The 15,836-nt window shown below is 33.9% G+C and overlaps 1 long non-coding RNA gene across 1 annotated transcript in view; it reads right to left on the reverse strand.

Moving 5' to 3' along the window:
* Positions 1-14,240, reverse strand: part of LOC115893295 — an 88,379-nt gene extending 74,139 nt beyond the window's left edge. Inside the window, exon 1 of the long non-coding RNA XR_004053295.1 lies at positions 14,106-14,240. This is a non-coding gene — a long non-coding RNA (uncharacterized LOC115893295). The remainder of the gene's footprint in view (positions 1-14,105) is intronic.
* Between the last annotated feature and the right edge of the window lie 1,596 nt (positions 14,241-15,836).

Below are 15,836 nucleotides of genomic sequence, written 5' to 3' on the forward strand. Positions count from 1 at the left end.
AAAAAGCATAATCTTATCCAAAGCTGATAGGAGTATGTATTTTACTTCCTTTTGGAAAAAGCAATATGCTAATATCTATTAAGTCAGTGTTAGTCCATAAATGTCTGTCTCATAAAAGGTAAAGTACAAGTCTATAAGGATATTTTTTAAAGAACATATATTACAGCCTTGTTCATAGTAGCATAAAAACTAACCTGAAACAAATGAGCACCCATAGGGAAAAGACAGACTAAACTGTTATATGTCCATACCTTGTAATATTATGAAATTATTAGACAAATAAAAGTTACTATAATACAGCTATGACAAATAACTTGGGGAATTTCCATAAGGTGCTATCCAATGAGAAAACCAAGATGAAGAAAAATGTATAGCTATGATCTGGTTTTTTTTGACAGAAAACCCTCATAGAAAATATGGTCCATTTTTTGACTAAAAATTCCTCTTAGAATATGTAAATGTTTATGATTATTCAAATATTTTAAAAACACATGAAAGAATATAAACTAGGTTGTCAATAAGAGTTACCCACAGGGGCAAGAGATGTGAATGAAGGACATAGGGGAAGAAGATGGAGAAGTCAAGCCAAAAAATAAAAAAGAAGAAAGAAAGACAGAAATAGTAAACAAAGTCTGTGATATGATAATATCCATGCTTTTAACATAAAATTCTTTGTATGTGTGCATAAAACAGAATTATTCAGAGAAGTCAATTTTAAAGTACAAAATGGCTTTTGGACATGGGGCTCACAATTTTTTCAAACAAACATCAACTTTTAAATATAAAATTAATTTCAGGGTTACTTAATCTTACAAAGAAAACAGAATTGCTGGTAGAATTGATCAGATTCCCAGGAAATGCATAAATTCTTACAGATGGTCCTGAGAACACAGCTTAACTGCAGACTATGTTAGTCAGTGCGCTTTCATGTTCAGCTGCAGAAAATAGAAATCGATCCTAAAAAAAGAAAAACTGATATCCACTGATAGGAATAAAAGAGGGAGACATTTACAGAATTTGTTAGCTCAGCTTTTAGTTAATCAAGCAGTCTATGGCACCTACCTTAAGTATTATCACGGATATGTTCCTGCATGGAAACCATGCGATTTTTGTCCTGGAGAACAAGAATGCCCAAATAAGCTCTTGAATGGTTGCTAGGGCTGCCCTGACAAGTTTCATTCTCTTAAAATGCGTGGAACAAACCACAGCCTTTCTAACAATAACATGTCCATATCTTTTCTGCCACAATAAGATGTTAGGAGTATCCCAAATAGTCCCCTGTAGAAAGTGCTGAGCACCTAATAAGTATTTATACATGTTTAAGTACTTTCATTACACCCCAGAAGCATTGCATGTTGTGGCAGACAGAAGGGGCATATAACCATGTAATTAGTCTGACCCCAAATTGGTCTGTTTGTAACAACATGGAGCACATAATGCCAATGTCAAATATAAAGTGTAAATAAAGGAAAAAAATGTATGATATCCATTCTGGATATCATATGAGGGAATTTTATTACAGAAGTCTCTTTGTAAATAGATATCACAATAGATGCCTTTATGATAAAGTGATTTTACCATAGGGTGAATACAGAGGAGCCCTAAATGAAGATTTTTTAAAAAATATAATTAGAGAACTTCAGATTCAACACTGTTCAAGAGAGAAATATTAGTGGCAAGATGATGTAATAAAAGATGCTTAGGTTCTGGAGTACCAAAAAACAGAGGTTGCCATATTTTGGAAATTTCTAACCTCTGTGACTTTTAACAAATTACTTAACATCAGTCTCTTCATTTCTCATATGGGCATATGAACTCCGATTTTATACTATATAGTGAAAATAAGTAAAACATTTTACTTATTTTTATATCATGGGATTTACAACATATCCTCAATATATTAGTTCTTTTTATTAATCAGAAAATTAAAAAATGAAACAGAATGTGATAGAATATTTATAAATTTAATTAGCAACTGGCTATGAGTAATTTCCACTATTCACTTACAAATAATTTCACTGCTGCAGTGTTGTTTTGAAAAAAATATTTAGTTTAGTTTTTTTTCACATTTATGAACTATGAGATCAAAGTGAATTACTAATATGGGGTCCATTGTTATTAGTGGCCCAACACATTTTTCTTCCTCCTATGTTTTCTAGTAACATATTCCATGTCTCCTTTCTTGTTAGCACTACAATGGAGAAATGAATGAGACAGTCAATCAAAGGACCTCATCCACTGGTGACAGTGTTTGATTCAGTGAAGGGTATGAGGCCCATGCTAGGGTTGTCAGTCAGGCTCCAGTTTAGAAAATAGAGTCCGTGCCAGGTGGTCTAATGATTCCTGTGTGAAGAAATTTCATACAAGGAAGTAGTTACAGTGGTTTTGAGGGAGCTGAGACCTCAAATAAAAAAAGGGAAAAGAAACTCAGATATTAGCAACAGTGGTTAGGTGCCACCACCCCTCAGGCTGGAGGCACAAAGGAAGAGGTGATGTAAGTCACCAGAGATCAAGAATGGGTGCTGCCTTCTGGGAGCTGAATCCCTGGGGAGGTTGTTGCATGGGAACTAGGAATATAAAAGTTGGTCCATTGCAACAAGGCCTGAATCATGAGAAGATGTGGAAGCCACTGGATAGACCACCTGAGGCATGAATGGGTGGGTGAGAATATTCTGGTGTATCCCTTACCCCTGCCCTCCATTGTCCCACCAGTGCATCTTATTTGCTGAACCCATCTGGAAGGGAGTAGGCACGGAAGTTGGGAAATGCAATTTGCCAGAGAACCTATCTGAGCACAAATGGACACATACTTGACACATTAAAATAATCCTGGAGATCTAAACTGTTGGAGCTAGGGGTGGAAGACATGCCTTCTTGTCTTCAAGAAGAGAGCAATGTGTATGTCTGTAAGTACAGAGGCATTTTCCATAGATCATCTGGGGAACCCACAATCCCATATACAGTAGGAGAAAATGAGTCCTTTGCAGAGTGAAGAGAGATCCAAGTCATGGTGGACAGGATAGGTATTGAGGTTATCATTTGAACCCCCAATCCACTTTGGCCTAATGTGACCTACTCCTGACTCTCGATTACATGAGCTAGCATATCTCTGTTTTATCTAAGCTAGATAGTATAGGGCTTTCATCATTTGCAATAAAAAGTCTTGACTAATATAACCATGATCATTAACTTGGACTATTTTAAAGAAGTACTAGGACAAATGCCTTGTATTACCAGTAAAATAAATGAAATTAAGGAATGCTTGTGGTTATGTATTACCAGTAAGACAAATTAAATGAATGTGGTTATGTTGACAGGCCTTTGTTGCCACAATACTGAATGAATTCTCTCTCTTTTATCTTGAATAAATGATTTAAATAAAAAACTCTCCTGAAGTTAGAAAAGTAATTCCCCTCAGCCTTTTAAGATAGAGGAGACAGTTGTATTCCTCAATTCATGTCTGGTAATCAGCAAGAAGAATGCAGATTAATGCCAGATGAAGGTTATCAAAACAAAAATTCACTACAAAGAAACAAAAATGAATCTGAAGCTCATCTACAGCTATAGAATATGAGATGCTAAGCAAAGCAGTGTTGTTCTATTTTATCCTACCTCAATAACTGAAGATTTTTTAAAAATAAAGTAAGCAAATAATTTATTGTTTAACCCATTTGCAAAAAAAAAAAAAAAAAAAAAAAGGCACAGGAGGCCCAGTCAACTTCTTTATCTATCTACATCCTGAAACCTAATGTTTTGAGTTTTTTCTTCTTCCACTTCAAGCAATACCTTTATCTTTTATTACTCTCCAATTAAGTGGAAAATAGACATAAATAAATGGGTTTTCCTTTATAGGACAGAAATCACTGGAAACCCAAAGTTGGTTAGTAGTTTTTGCTTGCTTGTTTGTTCGTTTTGACTCCCTAAAACTGAGAATCAGATCTTGTCAATAAACATTTTGTCTGAAGAATGAACTTATAATTCCAATCCCACAAAATTTGCTTCCATTTAATGATGTACTTTTTCCAGGTTGAAGTTTTCTGGAAATAAGAGTTAATTTTTCTCCAATCCATACAATGTACTGGTTGACAATTATATTTTTTAGCATGGTTGCATGCTAAAAAATGTCATATCTATTAGTCTGAAGTTCTCAAGCAGAGTATAAATTCCTTAGGATTGAAACATGCTTTTCAGTCTGCTCATACGCAGCAATACGTCTTCAGTGTAGTCTTTGACATGCGGTGTGCTCCATTAGCCCTCATATAAATTGAATTTTAATAAACTCTTGAGATATATAAAGACTTTATATATTTTTAGTCACGTGAGGTACTAAAAGCAGAGACATGAGAGTTTCAGCATTTTACAAAACTAATTTTAATGGTAATCAGCATAGGTGGTTAAACTTGATCAGAATCTCAATCTCTATCACTTCCAGTGGTACCGTCATTTTATTCTAATTAATAATACTTTCGATAAGAACTAAAGGACTGCTTGTATTTAATGCAGAATTTTTTAAATTAAAGATTTTAAAAACAGTTTTATTTGTTACATGGCATGGAAATGATAAAAATATTTTTATTTTCTTGTAGAAAGCATAGCATACTATAGTGGTTAACAGTGCCAGCACTGGAGTTTGAGCTGGTTTTAAGTTTTTAATGCCAGCATTTATAAGCTGTGTGGACTTAGATAAGCTACTTATCCCCTTTGCATCTCAGTTTCCTTATCTGTTCCATAAGAATAAACTCTGCTAGGACTACCATCCCTACTCACCTCAAATGTTGTTTTGTGAGGATTAAATTATATGATGCTTCAAAGCATTCAACATTAAAATGAAGGATTAGACACAAGAGGGTTATTGGTAGTGCTGTCTTGTATAACTTTCATCTTATTATCTCTTTTTTATGTGAATTTGAAATGTATTTAAAAATGTATTTTAAGATAATCTTGAACATTTTAAAGGTCTCTTAATGCACATACATTGCCAGATTAATTAGATACTCATGTGAAATTAAAGAAATTAATTTAGAATGAAATAGAGTCAAAGACAATTATAGTTTTACATTAGGAAGGATATTTTTCAGTTTATCATATTAATAGGTCAAAATAGGATTACCTGGCTATGTACTATTAGGAATCTGATACAACTTTATATTCATTATTAATTAGAAAGCATTAATGGAAGAATATCTCCTTAATTTAGGACAAAGTATATCCTATGACTAAATTAAAGGTGAAATGGTGGAGGCACTTCCATTTTTAAGGCACTATACCCTTTCTAGTACCCAAAATAACTTTTTAGAACATATAATTACAAAATCCCATTCATAGTAGACACAACGATTGTTAAAAACTTAGCAGGGAATATGCATTGCAAAAAGAAAAATGTAAAATTCTGCTGTGTATAAAATAATAGTTAAATACAAAAAGATATCTAATGTGTTGCCTAAATTAATCTACATATTTAATGGAATTCCAACGGCGTAACAAATTTGTTTAGTAGCTTAAAAATATTCTTCTGAAATTTAAATAATAATCATGTGAGATAACGTTAAACTTTAAGAGTATGGTAGTGTACTGGTTTTCTGTTAATAGTGGTGGGTTACAGAAAATTGAGAACTCTCATCTGAGATAATAAAATTTACTACAAAGCCATAAGAAAACACTAATGCTGCTTTTAAAATAACCAGAGCATGTAATAAAAAGAAAACCACAAACACTGATCACATTATACATGATAATTTAGCATAAGAACAGAATTACAAATAAATAACAAATAATATATTATTCAATATATCATTTTAGAAAAACTGGAAAATTATCTCTAAATGTCACACAATATGCCAATAAAATTTTCAAATGGACTAAAGGTTTAAATACATATAGAAATTTATGAAAATCATAGAAGCAATTATTTGTGTACAATTGATCTTGGCAGTAGAAGTTTGGCTACACAGTTCCTAATGCTAAATTCATAATATATTTGACAGTATAAATACGTTTCACTAGCAAACATAGATTTAGAAGAAAAGTGACAAAATAGGAAAGATATTGTGTATGCATTCACCAAATAACTAATCCTTAATATTATAAAACAATGAAAAAAAAATCACCATCGTAATAAAAAACCTGGATAGGCAATTCACACACACACACACACACACACACGGCAAATGATTAAATACATAAATAATTAGCTTCCTAATATTCAGAGAAATTCAAGTGCAAACATTGGTATATGTTTTCACTAATCATATTAGTCTGTGTGTGTGTGGGGGGGTCTATAATGTGTGCATATATGAATGTATATATACATACACAGAAAGAGAGAGACAGAGGAAGAGAAAGAGAGAGAGCCAGGGTGGGTAGGGGGAGAGAGAGAGAGAGATTCAGATAGACATAAGAGAGAGAAAATACCTAACCAGTTTTGGTAAAGTGTTTGGTAAGGTGTTGAGGAAATATGCACTCACATATTAGAAGTGAGCATATAAATTGGTAAAGTTTTCTGGAAGGCAATTAAAAACAATAACCTTTTAACTATGATTTCCACCTTTAGAGATTTGCTCTAAGATTAATCTACAAGTCATAAACAGAAGTAATCATATTGGTGGAAAATTCTAGAAAACTATTATAATACCGAAATAGATCTAGTTAGGATAAAGTATATACAAATAAATTGTGAAAAAATATATAGATTTTTAAAATCACCCAGAATTCTACTACTTGTTGAATATCACCATCTATAGAAAATGCATGTTTTTCTTTTTCCTTCTGGATCTTATTATACCACGAATTTAAGATTTTATAAAACTTGATGAAATTAATATAATTTTGCAAACTTCTTTACAAATGTGAATATATTTTATGTCAATAGATACATTTATTCAGCTGTTTTTGTTGATTATATCATACTTAATTACGTGGATTTTCCAAAGATTATTCAACAAATTGCATAGTATGTAGGTTCTGCATACTTTTTCACCATAAGGAAAAATACTGCAAAAATCATCCTTAAAACTAAAACTTTTTCCTACATTTCAGCTTTTTAAAGAAACAAAGAACTGTTAAATAAATCAGTTCTAAATATTTCAATGTTCTAATTTACTAATAAATGAGAACGCTGAATTCTGATTTAGTAATAAATGTAAAGGTTAACGAAACTATATGAGGAGTTTGGGAAGTTACCTAGTTCATACTGGCAGTACTGTATGCATAAATTGAAATCTTCATGAATATCTGATATGAAAACTTATTTTTCAATAAAACTGAACCTGTTGAAGCAGACCCTAATTGTATTTAACAATCTTAATAATTGCTATACAATTGGCCTATTTCAGTTGACTCACGTTATGCTTAAGATGAAGAAAACATTTCATCAGTTGAATCCTTTTTAGTAAAAAGTCATGAACACACCAATCAAAAATAAACATATTTAGGAACTAAAGTAAGGAGAATTAAATGAGATAATTTGTTTAAAGCATTGAGCACAATGCCTGCCAAGTGATAAAATGCTCAATAACACTCGCTATTCTGATTACTCCCATTAAGCAATGTGGGGGAAATATAAGACAAAGGCCCTGCCATCAAGGAGCTTAAAATAATTGTAATTATAAATTTCAACCATTTCCATACTCTCACTTCAAAGCTACTACAGAAGAGCTACTCTGTTGAAAATAATAATGTAGGCTGTGTTTATCCTTTTTGTACTCCATTCTTTAATTTTCCAAATAAACATTTGTTTATCAGACATTGAAGGGCATTTAAAAAACATATAACGTTTCTTATTAATGTTCATGAATTACTTAGTTAACTTAACTCTCTAGGTTTCCTTTTGCAGCCTCTCTAGCTTTATGCCTATTTATAAAAATCCAAGCCAAAAGTATGACATCGGTCTTATGTAACCATGATCTTAGCATAGCATTTCATTATAACTGATTAATGACCACTATAATGGGAAGCCTAATCATCAATTCTTTTGGCACGTAAAGAGTTCTTGAAATATATATCTATAAATGTATATATATATCCGGAATATGTACTAATCTCTCCAAGCCAAAATGATGGTTGTCATAGAAACAGCAAACAGCAGAAAGTCGGATCTGACATAGCAAGAAGATAATGGACAGCATCTTTGGAGGAAATCATAAAATAGGACAGGCTATGTTGGAAAAATTACATATAATATAATTGCCATGATTTCCTCCAAACCAAGGTTCTCAAAGATGGAATTAAATACCCTAGCCTCTGATAAATTTAAAGTATATACATTTTCAAAACTGTGGGAGTTGTAGGCATTAGAACAAATTTCAAGATCAAATACAAATAGCGGCCAGGCACAGTGGCTCATACCTGTAATCCTAGCACTTTGGGAGGCCTAGGTGGGAGGATTGCCTGAGGTCAAGAGTTCAAGACCAGCCTGGCTAACATGGTGAAACCCCATCTATATTAAAAATACAAAAATTAGTCGGGCGTGGTGGCACTTGCCTGTAATCCCAGCTACTCAGAAGGCTGAGGCAGGAGAATTGCTTGAGCCCGGGAGGTGGAGGTTGCAAGTGAGCCAAGACTGCAAGATTGCGTCACTGCACTCCAGCCTGAATGACAGAGTGAGTCTCCATCTCAAAATATATATACGTGTGTGTGTATGTGTGTATATATATTATATATATAATATATACACACACACATATATATACATATGTATATATTCTTTATATGATTTGTAAGTAAAATATGTGCATTTTCCATCTCACATGATATTTCCACCAACATTACAATCCAATGGCATAAAAATATGTAACAGTTTATATATTTTGCATATCTACATGACACAATTAATGGGACCCAGCACACAGTGGGTCTCACTATGGAAATATCTAGTGCTTTTAGCACTCTATTTAGCAGTCTTCACCAGTTTTCATGCTTCTTTTGAAAATTGTTTTAATTCAGCTTGAGTTTTTGATGATTTCTTTCCTTTTTTTTTTTTTTTTTTGGTGATGCTAAGACTGTTGCAGTTGTACATTAAGGATTGTAAAGAGACTTAAGAGTTCATTATATAAATCAAGTTTCATAAAATTTTATTCAAATGTCTAGAACTGTAAATTATATAACCCAGTCTTTACTACTACTCCCTTATTATAATATTTGTGAGATAAAGGCAAATGCAACAAACTAAGAGTCCACTGTAATTTTCACTCACTGCAAATACTTTTCTACCTGAAAATTAAATATCATTAAAAAGATGGTTTTCCAAGTTTTTATGTGCTGGTTTTTGGTTGAAAAGTAAGTTACCTTTTTTGTTTTGTTGTATTTATTCTGGTTGCTCTTTCTTCCTTACATTTAAAAACTATGCTTTTGACCTTAGTCCAATTCTCAATGGAGTTCAGTATTTTTGAGACTTTAACTATTCCAGTTCCTCCAAGATCACTGGAGCCGAACATGTAAAACATGGTACAATAAGTCTGTGGCCCTAAAACATTCCCAGCTTATTTACAAATTCCTCAAACAAAAAAGAAGGATTTCTTTTTATATACAAACACGCACTTCCCAGAGTGAAAGGATTAAATATTATTGCAGCCCATTTAGAAATCGCACCATCTCTCTCTCTCTCTTTTTTTTTTTTTTTTTTAAGCAGGACCATATTTAATTCTTTCCTGCATTCACTTGCACACAAATACTCTTCCCCCAAGCTGTCAGAAAGCATCAGACTGCCTGATCTGCACAGTGAATTTCAAAATCTTTTGAGAAACACAAGGACATTTGCTTCAGGCACTGATTTCATCATCACCATCATAAACACCAAGTATAAAGCAAGTCCATCTCTGGTATTCAAACCAAAGCTAGAAGATGATGGTACTTTGAAGATGGTTAGTAGAATTTTAATCACCTAAATTTGTTTGGATGCATTTTTCAAGCCATGAGATTTTGCAGTTGGGCAATCATTTATTTATTGCCTGTGACCACTCCTAGATGGCCCCAAAGTAAGGGCGTGATTCTCTAACAAGAGGTTTATAAAATACAAACACTCTAAGATTTATTTGTAAATAAATTACACTGTCAGATAAAAATGTTTTGATCACTAATGTGAAGATGGTATCTTTAATATTTAATAGCAACTTTAATTCTTGTGCTCTTCATGAAATGTAGCTCCAATATCAATTCCACCTAAGAACATCCTGAGTAAATAATAGATGTGGGAAATTTGGAGGTTTTCTATGATGTATTTTGCATTTCATGCTAATAATGCCATATCCTTCAAATGATGTCAGTGATAGTACCATTAACATCACCAGGACTACCTTTATATTTAGCTTTTCATGACAGATATTTGAGAGTTAAAACCACAGTGGCTGTTGTTTTTCTAGATTCATTGTTACAGATAAATAAAATTTTATTTGAAATTTGGTCCAATTGTGCTTTTGAGTTTAAAGCCAAATTTAAATGAAGTTTGTTGGGAATTAAAACAAACAAGCAAATATAAAATACAACTCTGTCCCTAGCCAGTAAAGTTGAATATAATTACTCCATTCAGTCAGAAGCTGTGACTAAGTGAGTCCAATTGAAATGCAGGGTAAGTGGGTTTCTGAATTCTTGAATTATTGAACAAGTAATGCAAGGTCCTGGAGTTCAAGAGATAGAAAGATATTATCTTTTTTTCAGGGAGTCCAGGATATACATTGATCCATCTGGCAAAAGTGGAATATACAAAGGTTTTACCTTTAAAGTAAATGAATTAACCCTTGATTTGTTGCTGCTGTTAAGGATTCACACTGCATACTTCATCTCACCCACTTTTCACTGTAACATTTTCACGTTATCACAAGTAGCATTATGTCACCAAGACAAACCAATTTCCTTCATGTAAATGTAAAACAACATATTTGCTGTAAGATATTTCCATCAATGTCAATGACATACAAGGAAAGTCTCAACAATCTGCCCTGTCACTTACTTACAGAAAGGGGAAGCAAATGTTCTTTCATGCTCAAATTGAATTATCTGCCCACTATTTCATTTAGCTCATTGAATTTGTTCATAAACTCATCACTAGCACTGTCCTAAAGTCACAAAAAGGCAAGAAGAAATGAGAAGATAATTACATTTACCAAAAGATAGATTCATTCTATATAAGAGATGCTGGCATAAAAGATACAGCCATGTCTTTCACTTGATGATTTGTGTCCCTCTACTTAGTAGCCAGGCTTGTAACTGAACCATCAGAGAGCTGTGTAGTCTGGTAGAGAGGCAGACTCTAGGGATCTACATTAAAGTCCTCTGCCACCAGCTCACATTTTGATTCTTGTCAAATTACTCTCCCTGGACCTTAATCTCCACATCTGCAAAATAAGAGAGTCAGCCTAGACACTCTCAAAGGTCCTACTAGTTCTCATAGTCTTTGAATTCAAAATGAGGTTTGACTCTTCACTATTAGTTTTTTTTCTCAGTTATATACAGAGCACTAAATCCTCTTAAAAACACTAACATGGGTTTTCTTCTTCAATTTGCCCAACTTTATAAAATAATTAATAAAGTTTTGTATTTACGATCAGGCTAAGAGTAACCCATAGTGATAGATAGTCCTCTGTAGGTCATATTGCCATTTATTCTTTAGCCTTCCTCCTCACTGTTTATCTCAAGTCATGGTTCTGATTACACATTCAATTACAAGTTGTTCAATGATGCATATCACCATTCCCTTCCAGAGGAATATTGACAAATGCTTCCCTCAAAACCCCTGAAAATTCACAAAGAAAAGTACATGAACAGCACCACAGGGAGAAAAAAAAAACTTATCAAAAGTTGCAGTTGCCTTCTTTAATAGCCTAAGTATTCTCCTCTGACCACAGTGGATATGTATGTGCTTTCTCCTTTCTAGACTAGAGTAATGGTGGTGAAGTGGAGCAGTTGTAACCACACATCAAAATAGTTATTAAAAAATAAAATCACTCTCCACTATACTGTTAACCTTCCAGGGAACTGTTCAGGTGCTCACAACAACTGCCTGACCTATAATTTTTCAAACCTCCCTAAACCACCAGAACATCACTTTCATCTGGAAAGCATCTTGAGCCATAATTGTAAGGCCTGATGGTGTTTAAATGTACATTATAGGTACTCTGTGAACTCACAAGCTATAGAAATCAATAAGTGTCTTGCATAGAGAAATCCTACAATTGATTTTTCCAGGAGAGAGCCAATTTGTAACTTTAGGAAAGTCATAGACACCTAGGATGTTGTAAGTATGTTGGCAATTTAAAAAAAAAAATCACAGGGGTGTGGAAAACACTGCACTGCACTGCTAGATGAGGAAGTATCTCAAAGATATAGGGTTTTAAACTGATGACGATTTTTAGGAGTGGCTAAAGGAAAAGAAAAAGATTGAGAAATAGTAGGTAGCTCCTGCAGTGCTCTAGGACTGGAAAAAGAAGAGTTCTCCCAAGTACACAGAAAGGATATGAATAGAGTGTTCCTAAGGGTCTTGAATGTATATATGTACTATTGCTCATCTAAGGGTAAGAATATCCAGTGGACTCATTTTCTCCAGCTTTTAAGATGTGTCAGAAAATAATTCATTCACTCAATAAAAAAACTGCAAGCATCATCTAGTGCTCAGTACTCTTCTAAGCATCATAGGTAATGGCTCAGTGGGAAAGGCAATGTCAATGCCATCCACAAGGTTACACTCAGTTGGAGGGAGGTGTGAAAAGGCTTTAGATAAATCCCAAACAAAACTTATCCTCTGAAATTGTACTCTCTGGCTATAACTTTTCCACGTAACTGGAGAATCATATCCTCAGAACAGCACCTGTATTCTCCCTTCTCCCAAGTGTTTTTATCTCCTCTTCAGATTTTTACACTTTCTAAAAGTTCCAAACAAAATAGGTTCTACTGCAGTCAAGAGATAAACGTTTTTAATCCAAATGATTCTAACAATGATGGAGAATTATGAACATCAAATAAAATTTTGAATCCTGGGGGAGAGGGAAGAGGATTAAAATAGGATCTCAGGTCGCAGAACTACATTGGATGAACTTCAGTGTAATTTTTTTAATTATACTTTAAGTTCTGAGGTACCTGTGCACAACGTGCAGGTTTGTTACATAGGTATACATGTGCCATTTGTGCCATGTTGGCTTGCTACACCCTTTAAGGCTGTTTTGGTGAGTTTAAACTCCCCAAATACAAATACCCCAGAAAAATAATGCTAGAAAAAAACTATTGTGAAAACAGCCTCTCTTTAATGATACTCTTTTATGCTGAATAATTTTTACCTTTACTCATGGAATATAATGTCAAAAGGAAGTTTACACCTATCATTTCATGAGGGGTTGGTGAAGGTAAGGGGCTTTCACTTCATTTAGTTTTGCTGTGCATGTTAACTTCTAAAATATAATTTTGAGATTCTTTTCCCTTAATAATTGAGGTTGAATGAGCACAGAGCTGTTGGAAAAGGATCACCTATTTCACAACCTTCATATGTGCATCTGTTACAAAGACTGCAATTTGAAAATGGGTAGAATTTTAAGTTAGAACACATCATACTAAGTTAGACGGTATTATTCACATGAACTGCTTGGGAGAAGTATATACATGAAGAAAGCTGCCCTTACTCAAGAGCATGAACCTGGCCTTGAGTCTGAGTTTTACCTGTGTCCAAATAACTATAGGATCTCAAGGTTTTCAAGGCCTTGATTTCACATAAGCAATCTTTTTAAAAACAAACATCATTTTCTCATCTAGGAGGTAAATGTATTACACTCAGCACTGTAAAGATTCTGCAACTCATTGACCAATCTATAGAAGTTCAAAATGGCTTAACTGATTAGATTTCAAAAGATAGATTTATTTCAGCAAGCTGAAGACACTCATTAAATTATTTTCAGTTGCTGTCTGCTTACCTCCGATTGGACTCATTTCTGCCTCCTATATACTCACTCCATAGAAATGAGTAGAAGTACACTGCTGAAGTTTAATTAACCAAAATTATATCAAATACTTTGGTATGATGAAGAACTTAAGAGCAGATACAGGCCAGTGAATTAAGCTAAAGCCCCCAAGAATGGCCCATGCAACACAATTTAGAGCACAACTGAAATAGAGCTTTAGATACTCACTGGTAAAATCATTAAAAGTGAACGATTGACACTATCAACACTCTCAGCACTGTCACAGCTGAAAACTTCATCATCTGATTCCTGCACTGAAGAGCAGGGTGAGGAGCCGTTGACTTCTTCAAACTTCCCCTTTAAAATTCCACTCATAGCTGCAGCGCTGTCACATGTACCTGTAACGGGAACAGGAGCAATGGAGCTGCTGATTGGATAGTCAAAGTCTCAAAGTCATTTGGGGGGCTGTACATTTTTGAACCACACATACCACATTATCACATCCATGCAGAAATTCTTCTTCTCATAATGTTAGAAAGCATTGAAAACAATTCTACCCTAAGTCATCATTTTCATTCTCATTCTGACAACAGTGTCTTATAAGAAAAAGAAAAAATTAAAAATACGAATATATTTGCTGCATAAGGAGATATGGCTTACTGTTTTGAAATGTCAAAATGGGAGTCAAATACACTTATTTGATTTGTTCTAGTAAATTGTGTATTGTCATTGACAGAGCCAGAGTTCAGAACAAAATAGATCACTCACTTGCATGCTGTCATATCCAGAGCATACTGATTAGGGTACGTTTATCTTGCTTGGGATTTCTTTTTTCTCGGGTATAAAGGCATCTACTTTCCTGGGGCTCTTTGTCCATCAAAAATCAAATTGGTTGCTAGGAATGGCGATACCTGCAGAATTTAGATGCCTTATCATGTCTCCAGTCAATTTAGCAGAGCTACAGGGAATACTTGAGTCCTATGTCAAGGAGTTTGGCTGAATAGATTTTATACATGGTAAACCAGAGTCCTTAAATCTTTTATTGAATAAAATATTAATTTAAATCTCTTCACTCTCCATATTAACATGGTCAGTGAAAGCCAGTCATATGTAGCCTGATACATTTCTTAAAATTTATTTATGTCAATTTAGATGAATCACTAAACCTGAGAGTAGCAATTTCTTCATAGCTATATAGAGAAACAGTGAAGGTGACCATGGGTTGCAAACAAAGATTCCTACACTGGTAGGCAACCTCGATAACTAAGTTGGGTCATATGTAATAGAATCATACTCATCTTAGTCTTCTCTTTTGTCCCGTTATTTGCAACAAGGATACCAAGAAATACTTCACCTGAATGAAAATGATAGCATAAGTACAATAGTAAACGACCTCTTATTCAAGGAGACAATAGGTAGCAAGAAGTGTGACCTGTGGAGAGCCAGAGAAAGCATGCTCAGGCCAACGGCTGAAGCTGTTACTTGGGTCCAGGTCATTTTGTTCTAGGCTTTTCTTATTTAATCTCCTCTAACTCTGGCCAATGCCCCATTCATATTCAGATTCTGCATTTTTCTTTCTCTTACTAATTTTGTTAACAAAGTCAAAGGAGCAATATTTAGACTGCATTGTAAATTAAATTCCAACTTGAACTGGCTCTATAAGATAGCTCATGATTGGTTTGGATAAATAACTTGGAAGGGTTAACAGACTAGGGAATCAAAACATCTCTTCCTCATCAGCTTAACACACTATCTGAAATGCTCTTGACTAGAGATGCATCAGTTTGGGGAACAAACTTGTTTTACAAAAGACACCTGCACAATATATGATACCAAGGAGAGGTGACATCTTAAGCCATCAACTATCAGCATGGTGGTCCTATCTATACCTTTCTGGTAGTAAGAATCAAGTCTAACTGAAGGGACTTTTTTTATTTTTTTAAGAAAGTAGCAAACTAG

This window comes from Rhinopithecus roxellana, chromosome 14 (assembly GCF_007565055.1).
Source record: "Rhinopithecus roxellana isolate Shanxi Qingling chromosome 14, ASM756505v1, whole genome shotgun sequence".
Taxonomy (NCBI): domain Eukaryota; kingdom Metazoa; phylum Chordata; class Mammalia; order Primates; family Cercopithecidae; genus Rhinopithecus; species Rhinopithecus roxellana.